At 33.1% G+C, this 23,772-nt stretch overlaps 1 pseudogene; it reads right to left on the reverse strand.

Moving 5' to 3' along the window:
- Positions 1–13,316: 13,316 nt before the first annotated feature.
- The window catches only part of LOC100716124 (small ribosomal subunit protein uS2-like), a 40,722-nt pseudogene continuing 30,266 nt past the window's right edge, over positions 13,317–23,772 (reverse strand).

The raw sequence follows: 23,772 nt of genomic DNA on the forward strand, positions 1-23,772 counted from the left end.
TATTAGAATATAAACTACATAAAAATATAGAAGATAAAGCCCAAGATGGGAATTTTATAAATAGAAAGCCAATAAATAGGGTTATGTCAAATTAAGTAAAACTGCTGCATAGCAAAGAAACAACCAATAGAAGTAAGAGACAAACCATACAGTGAGATAAAACTTGTCAGTTACTGCTCTGACAGGGGAATGGTGCTTGCATAAATAAATAATTAAAAAATATATTCCCTCAAAAATAAAAAAATGAATCAAAAAATGAATAAATGAAATAGTTATCATAAGTGATAATGACCAATAAATATATCAAAAATATTCATCATTTCTAGCCATTAGAATAATATATCAAAACACTATTAAAATTCAGTCTTACCCCAGAAAAAAAGTGACTATTATCAAGAAATCAAATAATAGCAAAAACTAGCAAGACTGAAAGGAGAAAAGGACTTTTACATTGTTGGTGGGACTGTAAACCTGTACAATCACAATGGAAATCGATGTGCAAATACCTCAAAAATTAAATATAGAAATTCTATTTGATCAATTTTTTTCCTTTCTAAGTATCCTCATAAAAATTAAAGACATCAAAATATATTGAAATGTCCATACTCATCATAGTAAGAGTACAACACATAATATATGTGTCTTGGAAGCAGTCTACATATGCATCAAAGGACGAATGTATAAAAAAAAGTCATAAACACAATTGGAGTACTACTCTTCCACAGAGAAACACAAATTGGAGTTATTTGATCAAAAATGGATGTACCTTACATAAGTGAAATAAATCAGGCATATAATCTTAAATAATATATACTTTCTGTTATATGAGAAGTGAGTTATCAATAACTTGAAGAACGAAATAAAGGGAAGTTAGGATACAAGAAGACAGTACTTTGGAAAAGGGGACTTAAGATAAAGGAAAGGGAGCTTTAGTAGCAGAAGAATTAAGATGGGTTAATATCTTCCAGAGACAGTATAACAATAAAATGAGTTCTTGAATACTCACTGTTGTGAATTTGACAAATTTTATCATAAAATTTACTTTTAAACTTTTATCACCTGAAGACTATCATAACAGTGCTAACTTCTGCATCTATGGTTTTTACTTTGACATCATTTGTCTGTCTTTCAGTTTAATCATTATTCACTAATGTATTTACATCCACTCACTGATACTGTGATATGATTAAATATATATACAATAGCTAAACAACTTGCTGCCCAAATGAGGGAGAAAACTGTGAAACAGCAAATCCTTGTTCTTCTGCAAGCTTTTATTAATATTTAAATTTGTCACTTTCTAAAGCAAATGAGAATGTTGCCTTGGAAGCCACCAGGGACTTGGTGAAACACACTTCTGGCTGTGTTTAAGTGGCTTATGGAGGTGTAACTTCGGCACCATATGAGGTCTTTCCTCTCTTTCTCTCTGATGTTGCTCCCACACTCTACTTCTCAGCCACCAAATGTAAGTGACTTTTCTCTCCTGTTTCCTTCACCATGATGCTTTTGTCTTACAGCCAACAGACCATTTGGTGAATAACCGGAAACTGTGTTAAATTAAATCTTTCATCTTCTAAGTAGTGGGAGTTGAGTATTTTTCCCAACAACAATAAATAAATAAATAATTGACTAATACTACATCTGATACAATTCTACTATGCATTTTGATTGCTCATATATGTATGATTTTGTAAATGTGGAGAAATCTTAATATACAGAAGTAAAATGGAGATTTATTAGGAGAGGACCACTACTTTTTTTTAGTCTGAAACTTTCCAGTCACTCTAGAACAAAATGTTATTAAGTGTCAAATACAAATATAGTAGTGCATGCATTTCTGAGTTTCTAGAAATGTCCTTGAAATGATTATTCACTCTTAAACAGCATCTGTTTTCTTTTTCATTCTTTAAAAAATTGTGTTTGCAGCTTATCCCTCTTGAGCTGAATTGTGGTGGTTTTCCTCTTCCAGGATTGTATATAACACATAGTATAAACAAACACATTTTTTCTGAATGAATGTGGGTGACAAGTTGTTCATCAAGAATTTTCTAAAGATTGCTTTATAAGTTTGTACACCAAGATTGTCCCCTGCTATGTATCCTGGTTTTTGCCCTATAGTCATTTTGGTTATTCTCACTTATAAATATACATTTTTCAGTTGGAGTTCCCCTTGATAATCAAACTTAAATCTCAAACTGATTTTCTCAAGTAGCTGTTGATGAGTCTCAGCTCCCTGATCATGGACACTTCCTGTCTCCCCAGTCTCCACTCCAGTCCCACCACCTGCCATTTTCTCCCCTGCAACTCCCAAGTTACCTCATATTCTCTCTGTTCTCCAGAATTAAGTCATACTTCAGAATTTTTAATCATGTAATAAACCACAGCAAAGTTTCCTGATTTCTGGGGAAAATTAAGAACTTTCTAAGATTAATTCTTTGTTACAAACATGCAGTGTGTAGATTTCATAAATTATGAAATTAATACAAATAAAATTATTTTGTTTCCTTAATTATTGTTCCTGGGTTACATATTATTGCATTTGGATTTAACCTTAAATTGTGTTTTTTATTTAAATATAATTTTTGCTTTAGATAGTATGTATACAAAACTTTCTCTGCTAATATTAAAATAAACTTCACTGAATACAGTGACTGGTTTTTAAAGCAAAATTATACTCTAAAGTAAAATAATGATTAAGTCTTAGTGGTTGTTAACATTTTCATAGAAATTATAGTGCCAAATCCCTTAATAAAGTCTTTTCCCATATAAAAAAAAAAAATGAAAGCCAACAACTTGTTTTTTACAATAAAATTTCTGGACCTGACTTAGATTAGTGAGAAAGAAAATAAACACAACTCTTTTGATGATATATTGCTGCAATTCATCATCACAGTACTGCCTGTGTGATAAACTACAATATTAGCGTAATACATCATCAGGAGGGCTGTCACTCCAAAACAGTATTAGTGTAATACATCAGCAGCCATCACCACGCACTACCGCTTCCCACAGTGTTTAAGGAATTCTCTATTGTTCTACCATATGCTAGGGAGGAAACATGAGCATGATGGCATAATTCAACTTTAAAATTATCTTGAGAAGCACATTTCTGTATTCAACTTTCATTAAATCATCTGTCCATTCTATTTTTTAGTGCATCTGACTTACAAATCAAAGCATAAAATACATTTAATCTTGCTTTAGTATTTTGTCATTCTTCCAATTTTCAGACAGTGATTAACCTCTATTCTTCAAAAGATAAAGACATGAACAACTGATAATCACTAGATTCATTTAAGTTATTTATGTCTTTGTTTTTTTTTTCTTAATATGTCTTTATACATCTTCTAGCGTTCCATAGTAGATTTTCAGAAAAATACTCCAGAAGCTTCATAAGGTCATGGGCACATATTTTACATACTTCCTTCTCTTCCAGTTATGTCACCAAACTTTCCCCTATTCTACTATATCATTTTCCACTAAGCACTTTCACCTCTAACTACTTTCTATTCTCCACAGAAAATGTTAGTAATTAGCACCATTATTTTTATTTTTCTCCAATAATGAAAGTCTTTTATCTACTCATCAAGGTCTAATCTTCTAAATGATGTGCACTTGATTGTAACTTCCTTTCTAAGATTTTGGTAAGAATTATTCTTTATATCTGATTTTCACATTCATATGATTCATACTTTCATGTGATGCTATGGTATCCAAGACTGAAAGCAGATTGTTATGTAACCTGTTTTAAAAAATAACCACCCTATATCCAGTGTATAACTCTTTGCCTTTCACTCCTGGTAAGTAATGACAAGACAGAAACATTTAAATGAACTAGGGATTCGTTATTTAGAATTATTAACTTTAGGAATTTGTGGAGCCTAAATATATTGAAAAAAATATTTTTCTTCCTATTAGATGTACTATAAATTACTGAAAATGAATCTTCCTCATCTCTGGAATATTCTTTAGAGTGGCTTGCAATTAAAGCAAATAGATATTTAGATTCCTGGAAACAATCAAATATAGAAATATCCTAGCAGTTACTGAATCTAGATGCCAAATAACTCACTTTATTATTTTTCTACATTTCTTTATATATAACTTTTCAAAAGAGTTTCACCAAAAATAGACTTAAGAAACATGAAACAGGAATGTGAAGTTCTTAACTGGATTGAAACCCTAACAAAACTAATTTACAAATGCTTTGCAGAAGGTAACATCTGAAAAGGCATGGACTATGCTGAGCATGGTAGTGCACTTCAGCTATTGGGAGAGGCTGCGGCTAAAGAGTCACAAGCTGTAGGTCATTTTAGGCACTTTGATGAATCCCTGTGTCCCAAAAAAAGACGGTTGGAAATCAGAATCCGTGGTGGAGTACCTAGGATTCAATCTGCAGGAATATATTTTTAATTATTTTGCTAATAATTAATATTGGAACTTCTGAATATATGTGAGATGGTTTCACATTATTTTTCTATATTTTATGAAACAAAAAATTCACAGATTAATATTGACAAATATCATTTTCTTCCAGTTATATTTCAAAAAATAACAAGATATTGTTATCATTTACACAGTAATCTCTACTTGTCTTATTTCTTTGTATGCATTTAAAATATTCATCAACAAAATTGGCACTTGAAAATATATTATTCCTCAATTTTGAGAATAATATATTATTCTCAAAAAATTTGAAGCTTTGAAAGGTTAAGTGTTAGCTAACATTTGCATAGCTAGGAAGGAAGGACAGCAAATGTGTCAACTGTAGATTTGCATAGCTAGGAAGGAAGGAAGGATAGCAAATGTGTCAACTGTAGATTTGCTCTATGTCACCTCTTGGAAATGCAGTGTTACAAAAGCTCCATTTGGGACATTATTGGTGTTAGTTCAGAGGAAAAATAAATCTAAAAATTTCTGCTTTTTCTGAAAACTTCAGCTTGAAAAAGATGGAATACCTATTACTTACGCTTTCAAATTCATTGAAAATAATAGGAAGGGTGACTTTGTGGAGTGTATCATAGTATAACCTTCTGTAAGAAATGTCAGAGGATCAAGAGTATTTGATAGACTAGTAGTGCTACATATTACATTCACGCATATTATACAAAATTTATTGAACATAAACATCACAAGCAATAATTCAAATGTATATAAAGTCTACATAGACAATGTGAAATATTGGTTCAGTAACTTGTGCAGTGATTAAATATTTTGCAGAAATAGGAAAAACTGTTCTTTCACTTGTAACTTTAAATTAGTACCTCAGTTACATGTCAAAATTTGAAATTTAGGAAAAAAGAGATTCTAGGCTTTATCAATTTTTAGTTATTTTGCTTGAAGTATGAGTCACTTCTCTATGTGTAAAATTACTATTTAAACTTCAGAGAACTGTAAAAATATTGCTAAGATATGGAATGCAAACATGCTAAGTAAGCCCCATGATCATACATAATAATAATTTTAGTAAATCTTACAGGTTTCAGAATAAACAGTAAAATTCCACAATGAAAAATTGTGGCTCATATTTATGAAAAATGTTCTGTATAGATTCATTTAGTTATTTAAAAAACAGATATTCTTGGATTTACAGTAAATTTAAAAGATTAAAATAAATTGCATTTTAGAATGAAAAAAATTTATATGAGGATTAATCCCATGCTTATAATTTAATCTATATGAAATTCTATGAAAGAATTGTCCTTGTCTTACATTCAGTCTAAAAGTATACTGATAGCATATATATTAGATTTATAGACGTATTTATTGATTGATGGTGTCTACTCTTAAGTATCAAGCTGTGTTTACAGTTTAGGAATCAGATAAGACAAACTTCTGTCTTCATTGTATAGTATGAGGAATTGATCCAATATTTGGTCAAGTTCAATATCAGGTGCTATACTAGAGTTTAATCTGTAAAATACATATGAACAGAAGGTAATATAATATTGGTTTACCTATTAAGGCTGCTGGGCTAGGAGATAAATTTAAAAACTAATATAAATAATGGATAGAAGTTATTTGTTTGAAAATCAGAGAAATAATAGGGTTTTGTTATTAAAGAGAATAGATTTTGCAAATCTGCCAAGCTAAAGTAAAGTATGCTGAACATTTCAAATAATTTCCTATGCTGGATGGGTTATTGATAAATAGCCTTAAAGAAAACAAGAAAAATAATGTGTTTTGTAAATTACCTACGCTATTTATTAGCACCACTGAAAGGAAAAGGAACCATGAAAATGTTCTAAGTTGGGCAAGGAACTATCCTTTTTGACTCAATATAAACATGTTTTCTTTGATTCCCTAATTCTCTTAGAGAAATGTCAGGTGGTAAAGTAGTCCAGTGTAGATGGAATATGGCATTTCTAACTGCAGTTAGAGGTTGCAAATGATGATTTTATTTAACCATCATCAATTGCTGTTTTAGCCCCTTCTTGATCCTTGATCAGTTAGGACAATTGGATTTTAATTTTTTTTTAAATTTTTACAATCTACATATTTTAGGACACAAAAAAATGCTATATTTTGCTATGGATATCTTTTATAATGTTATGCTAATAATATTTTCAAATAATTAATTAATTCCTATTTCCTCTTTATACATATCTGTATTAACAGATTTTTCTTAAATTTTGCTTTCTATAATATTAGTTAGATGACAATAAAATTTTATATTGTTACAAGAAAATAAAACACTACAATTCATATGTAATCATAATAATACTTCTTTAAACATATTTACTTCCAGTGGAAAATAATGTGATTTTCATAGAACTACTTTCTTGATTATGTAAAAGTAATTATGAGGTTCTATAAATAAAATATTTTTTAGATTTTTTCTCAAGTATTTATCACAAAACATACTGTTTCTTTTTTTAATTTTAAAGAGGTTAAGACAAAAGAGGACATAACAAATCAGATCAAAATAGACCAATGTCAGCAACAAAGTATTTCACCACAAGAAAACACGTAATTAACAGTAACTACCATAATATCTCTTTTTTGAAATAATTGAGCATAACTTGATACACAACAGTATCAAACATAACAAAATAGTATACAACCATTCAAGAGAATGAAAGTATTACAGGGCGTGCAAAATCAAATAACAGAGAATAAAAATGGATACTATATCATCTCATTTTCCATAGAAAATTTGTTTATACTATGACAGATAATAAAATCAATTAAGATACAATATGAAAGAACCAATGGAAACAGAAGAACAAAAGCGTGGAAGGACTTCAGAGTAAGATGATATTAAATCAGCACTGGCTATTATAATGTCTTGTTTTCTTCAAAATAGCTGTTCATATTATCAAGATAATAAAGTCAAACAAACCAGGATAAAATCATTCCAACTAATGAATGCAAACATTATAAGGCTTCAAAGCAATGTAATGGGGAATCATGATTATCATAAACTCTTATGTACTCTTACCATTTCTTACAATAAAGAGACTATAATGTATTTATACATGTGAGTTTTATTTATTTCACTTATGAGCATGGTCTCAAGTTGTGCCCATTTATTTATAAATATCTCAATGTGATCATTATTTACAATGGAGAAGTATTCCATGTATCAAAATACCACATCTTTTCATCCGTTCCTCAGTGGATGGACACTTAGGTTGTTTCCAAGATCTGGCTATTACCAATTGTGCTGCTATAAACATGGGTACACATATAGCAGTATGGTATAATGTTTTCAGTTCTTCTGGGAATATGCCAAGAAGTGGATATCTGAATCAAATGGAACTTCCAATCTCAGCTTTTTGAGAAATCACAAAAATGATCTCCACAGTGCTTGCATGAGTCTACACTCCCGCCAAAAGTGCAGGAGAGTTCCTTTTTCCCCACAGCCTCTCCAGCATTTGTTTTTGGTAGTTTCCTTGATCCTGGACATTCTTTCTGGAGTGAGATGGAATCGCAGTGTTGTGATAATTTGCATTTCCCTAATGAGCAATGATGATGAAATTTTTTTCATGTATTTATTTGCCATTTGTATTTCTTCATCTGAGAACTGTGTATTCATCTCAGATGCCCATGTTTGGATTGGGTCTCTGAACTTTGGGTGTCTGATTTTTAAAAATTCTTTATATTATAAATACTTCATATTTAAATTCTTTAGTCCTTAGTCTGAGCAACAGTTCAATAAGATTTTTCCCAGGTTTTGGGTTTTCTTCTCATTATGCTGGATATTTCCTTTGTCATGTAGAAACTTTTTAATAAGATGTGATGCCAGTTATTGACTCTGGGAAGTATTTCCCATGCAGCTTGATTCCTGTTCATGAATTCTCCACCTACCCCTATGTCTTCCAGATTTTTACCTAATTTGTCTTCCAACTCAGGATATGTAGAGCCATCATTTATTAAAGAGACTGTCATTCTTCCAGTGAAAATGTTTGGTCCCTCTATCAAATATAAGCTAGTTGAGTGTATTGGTAGTTGTGGTTGTATCTTCTAATCTATTCCATTAATTTTCAGATCTGTTTTTATGCCAGTACCCTGTTGATTTTATTATAGTAGCTTTGAGTAAAACTTCCAGGCAGGGATTGTGATGCTTCTTGCCTCGCTTGTCTTTGCTGCTTAGAATTGCCTTTGCTATTTTAGGCCTCTTCTGGTTCCAGATGAATTTCAGGAGTGATTTCATTAGATTTATGAGGTATGTTGATGGTATTTTCATTGGGATTGCACTGAATCTGTATAACAGTTTTGGGAGAATGGCCATTTTCACAATATTTATTCTTCCTATCCATGAACAAGGGATTTCTTGCATTTTCTGAGGTCTTCTTCAATTCTTTTTCAGGGTATTAAAATATTCCCTATATAGATCTTTTAGATTTTCTGGGAGATTATCTCTGAAATATTTTATTTCTTGAATGCTAGTATGAAGGGTGTGGCTTATCTTAATTTTCTCTCAGTGATTTTGTTGTTAGTGTTCAGAAATGCTATTAATTTTTGAGTATTGATTTTGTATACAGCTACATTGCTTAATTTATTTATTATATCTAGGAGTCTTTCAAAGGAGTTTTGGGGGTCTTCTATGCAAAGTATTTTGTCATCTGCAAATAATGATAATTTAGCTTCCTCTTTTCCTATCTTTACCAGTTTTATTTATCTCTCTTGAGAAATTATCTAATTGCTCTGGCTGGTATTTCCAGTACTATGTTGAATAGGAGTGGTGATAAGGGACATCCTTAATTGTGCCTGATTTTAAAGTAAAGACATTCAGTTTTTGGCCATTTAAAATGATGCTGGCTGTTGGTTTGTCATAAATAGCCCTTATCATATTGAGGTAAAGACCATATAATCCAATTTCTGTAGGTTATATCATGAATGAATGTTGTACCTTACCAAAAGCTTTTTCTGCATCTATAGTAATAAACATGTGATTCTTACTTTTGACTTTATTGATATGGTAGATTAAATTTTTTGATTTATGAATGTTGAAACATCCCTGCATTCCTGGGATGAATTCCACTTGGTCGTGGTGTATAATCTTTTTATTGATTCACTGCATCCCATTTGCCAATATTTTGTTGATGATTTTTGCATCTGTGTTCATTAGAGAGATTGGTCTGTAGTTCTCTTTTTTAGTTGGGTGTTTTTCAGGTTTTGGTACTAGAGTAATATTTGCTTCCAGGAATGACTTAGGAAGAATTGCTTCCCTTTAGATTTCATTAAAGAGTTTGAGGAGTGTGGGCATTAAGTCTTCTTTGTATTTCTTGTAGAATTCTGCAGTGAATTCTTCTGGGCCTTGGTTCTTCTTTGTAGGTAAGGACTTTTAATTACATTTTCTATTTTTATTAATAGAAATTGGGTTATTCAGCAATTTTACATCTTCTGGACCTAGCCTTAGTACTTCATATGTTTCTAGGATTCTGTCCATATCTTCTATGTTATTGAACCTAAGAGAATAGAGGTTTTTGAAATAGGTGTTGATGATCTTCTGTATTTCCACAGAGTCTCTAGTGATTTCACCTTTTTCATTCCTTATTCCCTGAATTTTAGCTTTTTTTTTTTTTTTTTTACATTTTTAAAATTAGGCTGCCTACGGGCTTATCAATTTTATTTATTTTTTCAAAGAACCAACTCTTTGATTCATTGATTCTTTGAATTGTTTTCTTAGTCTCTATTGCTTTAGTTTCTGCTCGATTTTTATAATTTCCTCCCTTCTTTTGGCTTTGGGCTTGACTTGCTCTTCTTTTTCTAGATGTTCGAAGTGTAGCATCAGGTTGTTTATTTTCATTTGTTCTGTTTTCCTGATGTGGGAACTCAGTTCAATAAATTTTTCTCTGAGGATGCTTTCATTGTATCCCACAGATTTGGTAAGTTGTATTTGTATTTTGTTTACTTTTTAAAAATTTCTTGTTTAATTTTCCCCATGACCCACTGATTGCTCAAGAGTGTAGTATTTAATTTCCATATGTTTGTGGGGTTTTTGCAGTTTCTTTTACCATTAACTTCTAGTTTCATGGCACTACATTCTGATAACATGCATGGGATAATTTCAATTCTTTTGTATTTGTTTTGATATGTTCTTGGGCTAGTATATAATCTATTTTAGAGAATGTCTCATGTACTGCTGAGAACAATGTATATTGAATGGAACACTCTGTATATGTATATCCATTCCATTCGTTCACAGGTGTAATTGAGTTCTGTTATTTCTTTGCTGATTTTCTGTCTGGTTGATCTGCTCCTTGGTGTCACTGGTGTGTTAAAGTCTTCTGTTATAATTGTGTTATTGATAATTTGATTTTTAATTTCTATTAATACTTGCTTTGTATAACTGGGTGCTCTGGAATTTGCTGCATATATATTTAAGATAGTTATTTCTTCCTCTTGAAGTTTTCCCCTAACCAGTATTGTGATCTTCTTTATCTCTTAGGATCATTCTTGACTTGAAGTTCACATTGTCTGTAAGCAGAATAGCTACCCCCCCCCTTTTTGTTAAGTTCCAGTTGCATGATGTATTGTTTTCCATCCTTTGACTTTCAGTCTGTGAGTTTCTTTTGGGTTAAATGGGTTTCTTGCAGACAGCATATGGTTGGAATTTGTTTCTTGTTCCATTATGCCAGTCTGTTCATTTAACCGTTGAATTGAGACCATTTACATGAATAGTTAATATTGTTATATGTTAGTTTATTGTTGACATGTTATCTTTCTGCTGTTGCATCTTTATCTTTCCATTCTGTTTAATTGTCTGCTTTGCTTACTGGTTTTTTCCTGTGTGTATCTAGACTGTCTTTTAGTATTCTTTGAAGTGTTGGCTTGGTGATCATGAAGTTCTTCAGCTGTTCTTTCTCATGGAAGTATCTTATTTCTCCATTCATTTTGAAGGACAATTTTGCAAGGTACATCAGTCTAGTTTGACAATCATTTTCCTTTAGGGATCAGAAATACATCACTCTGTGCTCTTCTTGACTTCATTGTTTGTGTTGAGAAGGCACAACACAAACTGTTCTGTGATTCTGATAGGTTTTCCTTCATAGGTGATCTGTCTTTAGTCTCCAGCAGCTTTTTTTTTTTTTTTTTTTGATGGTACCAGGGATTGAACTTGCTATCATGCACTTGCCAGGTAGGTGCTTATGCCTCTGAGCTAAATTCCCAGCCTCTCTAACAGCTTTTAATACTCTATACTTATTTTGGATTTCTGATATAGTGATCATTATATATCTGAGTGTAGTTTTATTTTCTTTATGGCTATTTGGAGCTCTATATGCTTCACTAATCCTAATGTCATTTTCCTTTCTCATGTTTTGGTAATTTCCAACTATCACTTCTTTAAATAGCCTCTTTATATTACTTGTGTTGTCTCCTTCCTTTTCATTTATCCCTGTCAATCTTACATTGTTTTTCTTTGCATCATCTTGCAGCTATTGCTTTGTTATTTCCTGATTTGTTGTGATTTTTAAAAGATTCATTTCCTATTCATTAGCTGCAATCTTGTCTTCAATGTCTGAAATTCTATCTTCACTTTTGTTGAGGCAGTTTTAGCAACTTTTAATGGAGTTTTTGATTTCCTGTATATCTCTTTGAATCTGCTTCATGTATTCTATTTTTTTCTTATATTGTTCATCCAGGGATTCTATCTTTTTTGTTTTTTTCCTCTAATTTTTTAACCAAGTCTTCTTTAGATGAGTTCAGTATCTCTTTCATTACTTTTATCATTTCTTCTTTTACCAGGGAGATTATTTCTAGGAATTCTATTTGAATTGCTTTAAAGCTTCCCAGAGTTGCTTCTTTATTTTAGTTGCTATTGTTTCAGATATTTCTGGAATATGGCATATATTTTCTTCTATGTATATGGCTCCTAAGTTTTCTTAGGATGGGCTGGATGTTTGAGATTGTATTTTGGTCTTTCATTTTGCATTTTCCTATATTTCCATATTTCAAGTGTTGTTCCAAGGCTTCCTGTGGGCATGTTGCAAATCATCTCCTATTCCCTGGGCTCCTGGGACTGAATGGAGGTTGCTGAGCATGGGCCAGTGGGGCCCTCCCATGCCACTTCCAGAGTTCTAAGAAGCTGGGCAGATACCTAACTACTGGGGATGATGGTTCAAATGTTTCCCCTGGCAAGGACCAATGCACTATAACTCATTTCAAGTGCCGTCAACTCCCCTGATTGAAGACGGTTGTTGGGTATAATCTAGTTGGGCTGCAAAACTTCACAAGCCTAGTATATTGTGACTGTAAGCTTCGCGGGTCCTTAACCACTGGGAGTGATGATCTTGAACTCTCCTGGGGCTTGGAAAGTTGACCAGGAACCCACCACAGCCTGTAGCTGAGTTCCCTGGATTGAAAGAAGGTCACTGGAAGTGGCCCAGGCAGTCCTGAAACCTGTCAAGCCATGTCTAGTGTGGCTGGAAGCTGAGCAGGTCCTTGACCACTGCGAGGGATGAGCTTAAACTCTCCCAGGGCTCAGGATGGTATGCAGGATCTCCAAAACATACTGTTTCTTAATAAGCTGTGCCAAGTAGCATAGTTAATTTTTCACATTATTATTGAAATAACAGAATATTTTCTATAAAATTCTCATATACATGTTGTTTCTGTCAATTATTTAATTAGTTTTGTTGAAATTCTTGAGGTAGTCTTTCTCTGTTTATGCTGATTTTTTTGTCTTTTATTTTATTAGTTCCTACTTTGTAACCTTAATATTTGTTAGAAATTATGTCTCACTGTCCTCAGGATGTGTTGTGATTTCTAGATTATTGTTTTATCATCTTTTTTTTTTTTTTTTAGAAATTAATGCTTTATTTTCCATCACTCTTATTGCTGCTTTGTTGAAGAGTCTGCAGAACACCTCAAGACCTCTCGGCAGTGGTTCCTCTCCACTCAGTTACCTGTAGTGCAGCCTGCAAGCCAGTCTTCTGTGGCCACCTGAGCACTTCGATCTCAGTAGAGACCCACTGGATGGGCACAGAGGGCACTGCATGCCCTCAGACCAGTCTGCAGCCTCAGACAGAGCAGCAGCAAACTCGGGATTGGTGCTGTCCATTCTCCCTGAAATTCCTCCTTGGTCACCATCTTTTCAGCAGCAGCTCATTCTTTTTCAATCTCTTCAGGATACCTGTGGAGGCAGAGATCAGGCGTGACTTCCCACAGGTGTTTGCGTGAGATGTTGCCACTCATGCACAGCACTCCCATGAGGGCATCCAGCACACCAAACTCACTGGTGAGCTCCTTTATTGTTGCACGGGATGGCGGTGTCCACTTCACCAACATGAAGGATAATCTGTGTTAACCTGAGCAGTGGTCGGCAGGTTGACGTAAGATATGAGGGACTGTGGGTCTCCCTGGGATCAGTAATGACCAAATGACAGCAGAGGGCTGCCTGGATCTGGTTAGCGAATGTTCAGCTATAGGAGTAGATCCAGTGAACTTTGGCACAGGCCCCTGCTGGGGCTCCTAGGGGAAATGACTCCTAGGTCAGCAGGATTTTCTGTGGCCACTGTGGCTCAGGCTGCCAGCAGAAGCTGCTCTCACTGCTACTTCTCATTTATGGTGTAGATCGAATTACTTGGCCTTTTGGCTCCATCTGGAAATCCAGATTGGTGCGGCCTAAATGGGTTCCTGCAGCAAGGAGTTTGCAGGCTACCAAGAGCTCCAAGCACTGAGGAAATTTCTTTTAAGTTATGATAGTAGCCAAAAACAGTGCCATGTGGACCCCTCCTTGAGCAGCACCAAAACGCTGTGTTCGTCTCTTTGATATCACAGTCAATCCTTGTCATTTATTTGATTATGTCACTCAAGAAGGATATATTGGAGTTTCAAACCTTTTAGTTGTAAATGTGCATATATTAAGTCATAAAGTGTTTAGAGTCTCTTAATCAGTTTGACTGATATGCACCCAAATCCCCTGAATCAGGTTACATTTACACAGAAACATTCATTTCTTACAGTTTTGGAGGCCAGGAACCCTAAGATGAAAGCTGTGGTGTTGTCTAATAGGGGCTTGCTTCATCAGAGACAGTGCCTTCTTTATCTTCATGTGGTGGAAGGTGCTAGCTATGTGGGAGGTCAACTTTATAAAGATGCTAAGTCCAGTAATGAACTCTGTCTCACGTCATCATCACCTTCAAAAGTTCACCTTCTGATAGCACCCCTTTGGTGAGTAGAGCTCAACACAGAAATGAGGCTCAGTATAAAATCACTTTGCCTTAGTACATAGGTAGTCTGGTTAAAATAAGCTCTTTAAGTGGGCTCTAATACAGTAAGACTGATGTTATGAAAAGGGAAAGTTTTTACATAGAAACAAACATAATCAGAGGGAAGGTGATTTAAACGTCAGCATGTAATGATGATATTAAAGATTGGACTGATTCAACTACAACACAGTGATCTCCAGTGACTGAAATTTACCACTGGGAGGTACAGGCAAAGAACCTACCATGACTCTCAGAGGGACCATGACCTTGCTTGACAAGTTGTTTTTGTATTTCTACACTACAAAATGGTGAGATAATGAATTTTTGTTGTTTTATGTTAAGAATTTTGCCGCCCATTGCTATTTAAGGGGATTTCTTATCAGCTATTTTAATCTTATAATGCAAATTCTGTAGTTTTCTTAATTTATGAATTATTGGCTTCAGAAAGGACAAATTTCAGAGAAGCAGAATATAATGAATTCCTATTTAATTGTTTTAAAGTCATTAATAAGGGATATAAATATGAAAACAGAAAAACTTATCTAGATATCAATCTTATGCTTTTCAAAATAATGTTGCTTATCCATTATATAAAACAACAAACATAAAATTAAATAAAGATTTAACAATTAAGATTGATATTTAAAATATATTCCTTGACCAATATTGTCAAACACAGAAAATACAAAAGTTTTATGTCACATTTTAAAAGAAAAAGCAAGTACTACTACTGGTAATATGTTAGAATTCTAAGGCTTAAAAAATGCAAATTATTATATCACCCAAAATTAAAAGAAAATTGAAATTATCGGCTACATTTCTGGAACAAAACAAAAAGTTATTGTATAAAATGTCAATACTTTAAAAATTAGGGAGTTTTTTACTTTTTACTTTGATATAAAAGTAAGCATTGACTAAGTCATTGAAAAACATTCTAGCTATAGGATTTACTCTAGCAGTTCCACATATGTAATATAAAATTATATTACATATATAATTATAATTATATTACATATATATATACACACACACACAGTGGATATGCATTCAGTTTTTTAAAAAATTCATATATTTATTAATTTTTCTATTATGTTAAATGTCCTGGAAAATTCAAACTATACTTTTGAAAACAGATTAAAAGAAGTTGTATATTATTTTTTTGTCTTTTTTTTTTTTTTTTTTTTTTTTTTTTTTTTGAGATGGGGTCTCACTATGCAGTTCAGCTGGCCTTGAGCTCACTTTGTAGCCCAAGCTGGTCTTGAACTCCAATGATGCTCACAGCTCAGCCTCCCAAATGCTGGGATTACAGGCCTGAGCCACAAGAAGTTGTATATTAAAGTGACATGAGAAGAATGCAAAATTTCTTCAATCAAAAAAAACTAGAAAATATAGTTTTCACCAGCAATTGGAAATTGTTTTGTATTTTAACATTATATTGTAACATTAAAAGTATATTTTTATACTATAAAATCAGAGACTGTATTTTTCAAGGTCTTTGGACCTGGAATTCCTAAACTCAACTTAGAGAAGATTCATGTTAAATATTCCCCCCTTCTTTAACCACTATGATCTGTGAATTTCTGAAGCACTCACTGTTGTAAAGCATGAATGATTGCTAACCCCACTTTAAAGGGATGCCATTTAAACAACAATGACTTGGATATTGGATACTCATAAATTGTCCTCTCCATTGAAATAATCTCAATTTCATTTAAGCACACTGGTTATTAAAATTCAAATAATAATGAAAACAAATCCAATAAAACAAAAATTGTCATTGCAATTGAAAACACAGATACATTTTAAAACAGTAGTTGATAAATTTATGATACATTTTTAGGTGAAAATTTGGGGAAAATCTTTCATAAAAAGCCAAATTTCTGAAATATAGCATACTATATCAAGGTCTTATTGTCACAAACATAGTATATTTCAATAAAAGGAGTGCCATTTTGATAAGGATAGGTCCAAGAAGTAGCCTAGGGTTTTCCTCTGTTATGGACACCTGGTAAGTTGCACTAATCATCATCTATTTTGTATTAGGATAACAGATTGTGACCTTTCAATGGAAAAGAGCTCCGCTGCATCACAGCATGCCTAGTTTGTTGTCACATATTTGACACTGGAAATATTAGCTTCTAGTCTGACTGTTGTCTAGTCTGATTCTTGGTCACAGTAATTGCTTAAAAACATATACCAGCATGCTTAAAGCCAAAATCAGAGAAAGATTTTGTGAGTTTATTATGACAACTCATTTCTGAAAATTATTCATGGTAAAGGTGGTAGAATTGTGACCATACCGTGGGTATTGTGTTGTGTGAAGTAATGCCGATCAAAGGAAAACAACTGCTAGCGATGAAACTGAATCCTGTGTAAGAGTGCACGGCCTGGGGGTTTTTTAATTCATCTTGTTTACAGTAATAAATATTTACTATAAATTGGCTGTGTGCATTGCTCTCATCATGCTTTTAAGAACAGAAATCAATCAGGCTTGAAAGTTGACTGTGTGGCTTGTTTGCATATATATATATGAAACACCAGAAATTGCTGGTTTTGTTTCTTATTATTTGTCCTTGAATATTTTGAGGATTCTTTACTGGGAAGAATCCAGGCTCCATTTTTGAGGCATACTGTAATTCCTGCCAGCCTACTTTAATGTTTAACTATAAACTATTCTGAAAAGTATTGTGATATCCAATACACACGATAAAAGTGAAGCAGGATTTCCAGAATAGATGGCAGAAGTCTATGGGAACTAAATTGTAAGGAGAGGTTTTCAAAGTGATTCTTCAAACCATCAAAATGTATCATTATTGGGGTATTCTTTTTTATGAAGTTCCAGGGCAGTTTCCTGGCTTTTATATAGATGATAATTCATACATAGTAATCATATTATTTTATAATATAATTTATCAGCATTCTGGCCATATTGTTTCCAGCTCCCTGGAGAGAATCACGAGTTGCTAAAACCAGATTTTTTTTACAAGAAAATTTCAATAGGTAAAATCTAAACAAGTATAATTTCATTAATATTGTTTTAAAATTCTAAGACATATTTCACTTTTTATATTGTCTTCTGTGCATATTACATATTTAAACAGGCTCCAAGAGGTCTGCAAGCAATTTTTTTTAAAGTTTAAATGTTTTCAAAGATTAAATAAATTGGAAAACACTTTGTTTTCAAAATATCTTTAAGAGGGACTTTGTTGTAACTATTAACTATCCATAACTCTTCCAGTCATTCAACAATTATAATGATCCATTCTATATGTGATTTGCTAACTCTCCCTTTCAGAATTGTAGAAAAAATCATGTCATTTTAAGTTTAACTGCACTATGTAGTGCCATTTATATTTATCCTGACAGGCCAACTGCGGTGACACACGCCTGTAATCTCAGCATTCGGGAGGCTGAGGCAGAAAGATAGCTATCATTTTGAGACCGGCTTAGCATATGTAGTGAGTTCAAGACAGCAAGAATTAAATACTGAGAACCTGTCTGAAAAACTAAAAAAAAAAAAAAAAAAAAAAAAAAAAAAAATTACATCGACATATTAAATCATTTAACATTTTTAAAATCATGTTTGCTGGGGATATAGCACAATGGCACAAGTACCCACCTGGCAAGGGCTAGGCCCTGAGTTTGGTTCCTGGTATTCAAAAACCCACATTTAACCCCTGAAAACGCAGTGATATTCTGAAGCCCAGGAGACACTCAAAAATATATATGAGAAGAAAAATTTAAAACTTGTATTATTTATTTTAGTCCCTTTTTTATGTTTACTAGTATTACTAAGATATTAATACATTAGTATATGCACAATAAAATGTTAAATTTACGGTAAGATTTTGTGGGCTTATTTATTTATTACTAATTGCATTGATGATATAAAGTTTGTATAGCACACCCAAAGGAAAGAAAGTATTTTCCCTTTAACCAGACTGATGTTTCCTTTTTCATTTGATTGCTCAAACATTTGATAAATATTTGTTTAATACTTACTAGGTACCAAGAAGAGGTCATGTAGAATAATTACTTAAGATTAGACAAAAGCAACAAAAAATTCAAACATTGCAAATCTAAATTCACGAAGATTATTGTCTCAGCCTTTACTTGGCAAAAAGTTTTTTTTTTTTTTTTTCTTTTTCTTTATTTGGCAAACTCTTAAAAAGAGATGATGCCAATATGTCTTTCTTTCTCACTTTAATAGTGGCTTCCGAAGGGTAGGTATTGTAAATGTCTTATGACTATCTCATACGTCATGTTTCCTGTAGCATTTGTCATTTGACAATTTAGTAAGTTTCTGAGTTCTAGCAAATCAAGCTTTCTGTTCTACCATGGAAAATTTTGAAACTTTTCCATTCTGTTGCCCTTGCTGAATACTTAGGTAGTCATCTGATACAAGGGAGGTAATTCACTGTTCAAATTACCATGCTCACTGCTATTCTTTTTTGATAGTCACCCCAGTTCAATCATTTCTTAAATATTATCCAGTCATACCAGAAACTTTTTTCTCACTAACTACCACTTCTTAACTTTCCTATTTATGGCAATGTATACTTTTATATTAATGATAATTGCTATCTGGACTATTGTTAACCTGTTTAGAGACTGGGTTTAGTTTTCATAGCAAAATCCATAGACTCCATTTCTGTCTCCACTATGCAAAATTACTTTGCACAATGAAAATTCTGTCACATAATTCCTTGTAATTACTTATGGTGGATTTAACATTTGTAGTTATACAGTTCTGAATTAAACAGGAGAAAGGCAGCAAATTACTGTAGAGTCCTTAACAATAATTTGTTCTCAATTTCCAGGGAGGAAACTTGAACTAAAAAAGGGAAGAGAAGAAAACTGCCTTCATTTAGCACAAGTGTCAGATCTTGTAGGCAGTTTTGTCTTTTTAAGCTAACTAAAAACAAGACTTACAATCCCTTCATCTTCACCAAAGAAGCTCATCTCAATTCTTTCAGTTCTGTAATGACTCTGAAGACCTCATCACCTCGTCTATTACTCTGTCCTGCAACATCATACCAATCAAATTTGCAGTTAATAGATTGAATTTGACACAAGTGGCCATGCTTTTCAGCTGCTGTATTTCACTATAAAACATTCTCTCTTTATTCATCTTGAACTGCCTCACACAACAGATTTCCTTCCATCTCCTTAATTGAAACGTTAAGTCTGAACAATTGCTTATTTTCCATGTCCTTTGGGAACAAAGTGCTCACTGGTGATTGCAAGACTGCCTTCTCATTAAATCTATGCCTTAAGAATTTAACAACATTTGGTTATTTCTGTAATCTCACTAGTAATGGCAGGGACTGGTCAGATGGCTGCCTAATTTTAGGAGACTGAATCAATTTTAGGTGACTCCTTCTAAATTTCCCTTTACATCAATTGTGCCTCCTTTACATTTGGGTTAGAGTAGCCACAGTGCTTGCTCTTTGTAAGTGGAGCTCGGAGCTGGGCACTGCTGTTCCTGAATATGTCTGACTAAATGCACAAGCAAAATAATGGAAGCACTTCACTGCTGTAAAGTAAATATGTAGTTCCTTGATTTATTCATACAACTGCTCTGCATTAAAACACTAATTTGTTTGTGTGTTTTAAGACAAAAAAAAACCCTCAATAATGTAATGGACACAATTTAAACTGCGATGGAAGCAAAAGTATGAAATTTAATGGTTATTTATTATACTGCTATGCAAATGCATAAAAATATTTTAAAGGTGGAGACCAAGTAAACTGTATGTTCATTTAACGAAATTGTATTTCTTTGATTGAATCATAAAATAAATTTCACTATATATGTATGTTATATAAATCACATAGTAGTTGCAAATCAGAAATTAATGTAAAATGAGATTATATTTGGATTAAGAGATATCAGCATAATCATCCAACTATGTTAGCAGTATGCTTTGAAAGATTGGCAATTCGCCAAATACAATTATAAATTAAATATTATTTATTTGAAAAAAGTGCACTACCAAAAGATCATGTTATGTGTATTATATGATGTAGTATATGCTTTAATTAATGTTCCCTTATTAACATACATGCTAAACATAATGATAAATTTATTTCAGTTTTGAACATTAACTTGCATAGTATCACCTCCAGGAAACCACCCTTAATACCTAAAAATAATATAATTAGTATTGTTTTCTTTAAGTAATTGTATCATTACCTGAATTAATGAATGTTGAGCTCATGCTTTTTGTTCAAGGGTATCCTTTCTCCCGCTGGAACAAGAAATTTTTAAGTGCAAAGACTGGGTGTCATGCAGGAAAGACATAATCCTGCAGTCAATAAAAAATTCAAATATTTTTACTGTGTGCACAAAGAGATAGATATATACACACATGAAACTAGCACATTCTTGATAATACAAATTTTAGGGGGTCTTGATAACTTTCATAATATGTGACCTATCATACTGACATTTCTAATAAGTGTTTTCAACTTCTCAGAATATTCTTATGTGTATTCAGTTCCTTTTTCCAATTCTTAGTCCTCTTTTACACATTTCATCAATAATCAAAAAGCACAAAAGTGTATTAATTGTTTCTTAATCCCATATCCAAAAACACCAATGAACCAAGACAGCAGTATGAGAGCCTCCTCAGAGGTTCAGTTCAGTTTCATCACTTAGACATACACATTACTCCACTGAAATCAGTTTTACTACATTTTCACCACTCAAGAATCTTATTACATTTCTACCGGTGAAAGTAAAAATGTGAGTTTTCTTTGAAAAAGCAAAGAATCTACATAAAGTCATGAGTTATGTATTTTGTTCTCTGTGTTCCCAATTGTTAATAGCTGAGGTTTCCTGTTCCAACATGCATCATGATGTGTATTACATCGGGGAGTTCTTGCTTTTTCTTTAACATAAATGGTTTCTGCAATATTGGTATACGACCCAAGTTTTTATTATAACCTGCATGATACTATTTCACTAAATCTGTAATGAACTGTGTCAGATTCATTTTCCTCTATCGCACACAATGAGACCTTAATGCTATTCAAATTAACTGGTCCAGGAATGTTTTCTCTTTTCATCCTCTTTCTGTTTCCTTGGAGTCATTTCTCAAAAGAATAAAAATAAATAGGTCTTGCACTCAAGTTGTTTGCTCTTCACAAAGCATTAGTGTCAAGATTTTGAATATATAATGTAGCTAGCTCATGCATTTATGACTTCAGACAATTCAGGCTTATATTTAAAGGATTATTAGTTGGTTGTTTAATTTGGCTCAGTTTCTATATTGTCTTCATACCTTCTAGACACCTGTTATGTAGGGTAGCTTGCATTTTACTTGAAGTGAAATTAAAGACTAATGTAAAATTTAAAGAAGTAGATGTGTTGGAGAGTGTTGAACATGTGCTGGGCTGTGGGGTGGCCCAGAAATGAATGAACTGAGACATCTCAGGGCACAAGATAGGCCATAGGTGAGGCTACATGGAGACTTTCTGCACAGTTTTCCTTAATTAGCATCATCTGTTGCTCTGAGGTGTCCTTGAACTCCTCCCCAGATCATGCTCAGATTTCCTCCATCGTCCACTCAACTCCTTGCTTGTTCTGATTAAATACTAGCTGCTTAGCATGAATTGGTTTGCCAGCTAGCAGGGTTAGGAGCACTGCCAAGGATTTCACTCCTCCTGAAGCCCTAAAGACTGTGTCCCATTCCTTTGAGCCTTCACTGTGCACCCATTTGAAGGATTAGGTATCTAGGCCCAAACCCGAGCAGAGACTGACATTGATCTCTTCTAAACTGAGCACTGTAGATTCTAGCAAAAAATGGGTTTGAGGACAGGATTAATGGGGGGAAAAAAGCCTCTGAAGATACCCACGCAGATGAGTGCAATGTGAACCAGGGTCAAAGGGAGAGGAGTGATGGCTTAAAGACATATTTTGAAGAAAGAAAAAAATATTTCAGATAGGCAAAGACCTTTGAGGATAAACTGTCCTTCCATCATTTTTTCTTATGAAATAATTCTCTTTTTTCCCCCCTAGACATCCATTCTCAGCAACACCTCTCTTCCTTGTTCTTTCTATGTGATAGTTTTTTTGATAATTCCTTAAAACCAGGCCTTCATCTTAGAGAAATAGATATTTCTGATCATTTCTTTACCGGTTTCTCATTGCCGTGAGACTCTATAAAGTGCTGAGAATAAAACCTAACACTTTTCATGTTTATACCCTGACAAACAAAAATTTTTGATATACACTGTGCTGATTGCTCAAGAATATGTTTGACTACATAAAACAGAATAAAACAGAGTATGAACTTCCAGTGGCTTAAATAAGTGCTCTTTCTTTCTTTTTTTTTTTACTTTCTTTCTTTCTTTCTTTCTTTCTTTCTTTCTTTCTTTTTTTCTTTCTTTCTTTCTTTCTTTCTTTCTTTCTTTCTTTCTTTCTTTCTCTGTGTGTTTGTGCATGTGTGTGTTTATGTGTATCAAGGGTGCATCAGAGTTCATTCAGTTGCTAAAGGTGGTAGTTCTTTCATATCAGTCATTTACATTCGTTCTTCTCTGTTGTGTCAAGAAAGCCACAAGCATCAACCATTGTATTTGCATTAAAAAGAAAATGAATTGGAAGATCTGGGAAAATGTCACTCCCTGTTATCAGGAAAAGGTAAAGACTTTCCAGAAGCTCCCCAAAGACTGAAGGAGTCATAAATTAACCAAAGTGTTTCACAGAGACTCAGAGGAGTCTAGGAAAGCATGTATATAGTTTTCTGTCTTGGAGCAGATGAGGGTGGGGGACATTTGAAATGCTTACTAGGTATAGGAACAAGCATAGTTGTTATATCAGATGCTAAAGACCTCTCAATGAATTGCATAAATTTTAATATGTAAGTTTCAAGTACTGCATGCTAAATACAAAAAATCAAATGATTACTTTCTAAAATTTTATATAAAGTCTATTATTGAATGAAATAAATTTTAAACTGTTTTTTGTGCTTGTGAATATCAAGTAAGATTTTACAATCACCCTAAAATTTGTAAGTCCACTTTATAAATGTACACACATATGCACACATACTGTCATAGTCTGATTGTGCCATCGTAACAAAATGCCAGCCTTGATTGTTTAAATAGC

The sequence above is a fragment of the Cavia porcellus genome, unplaced genomic scaffold, assembly GCF_034190915.1.
Source record: "Cavia porcellus strain 051 isolate PalLab524CR breed Dunkin Hartley unplaced genomic scaffold, mCavPor4.1 scaffold_1, whole genome shotgun sequence".
Taxonomy (NCBI): domain Eukaryota; kingdom Metazoa; phylum Chordata; class Mammalia; order Rodentia; family Caviidae; genus Cavia; species Cavia porcellus.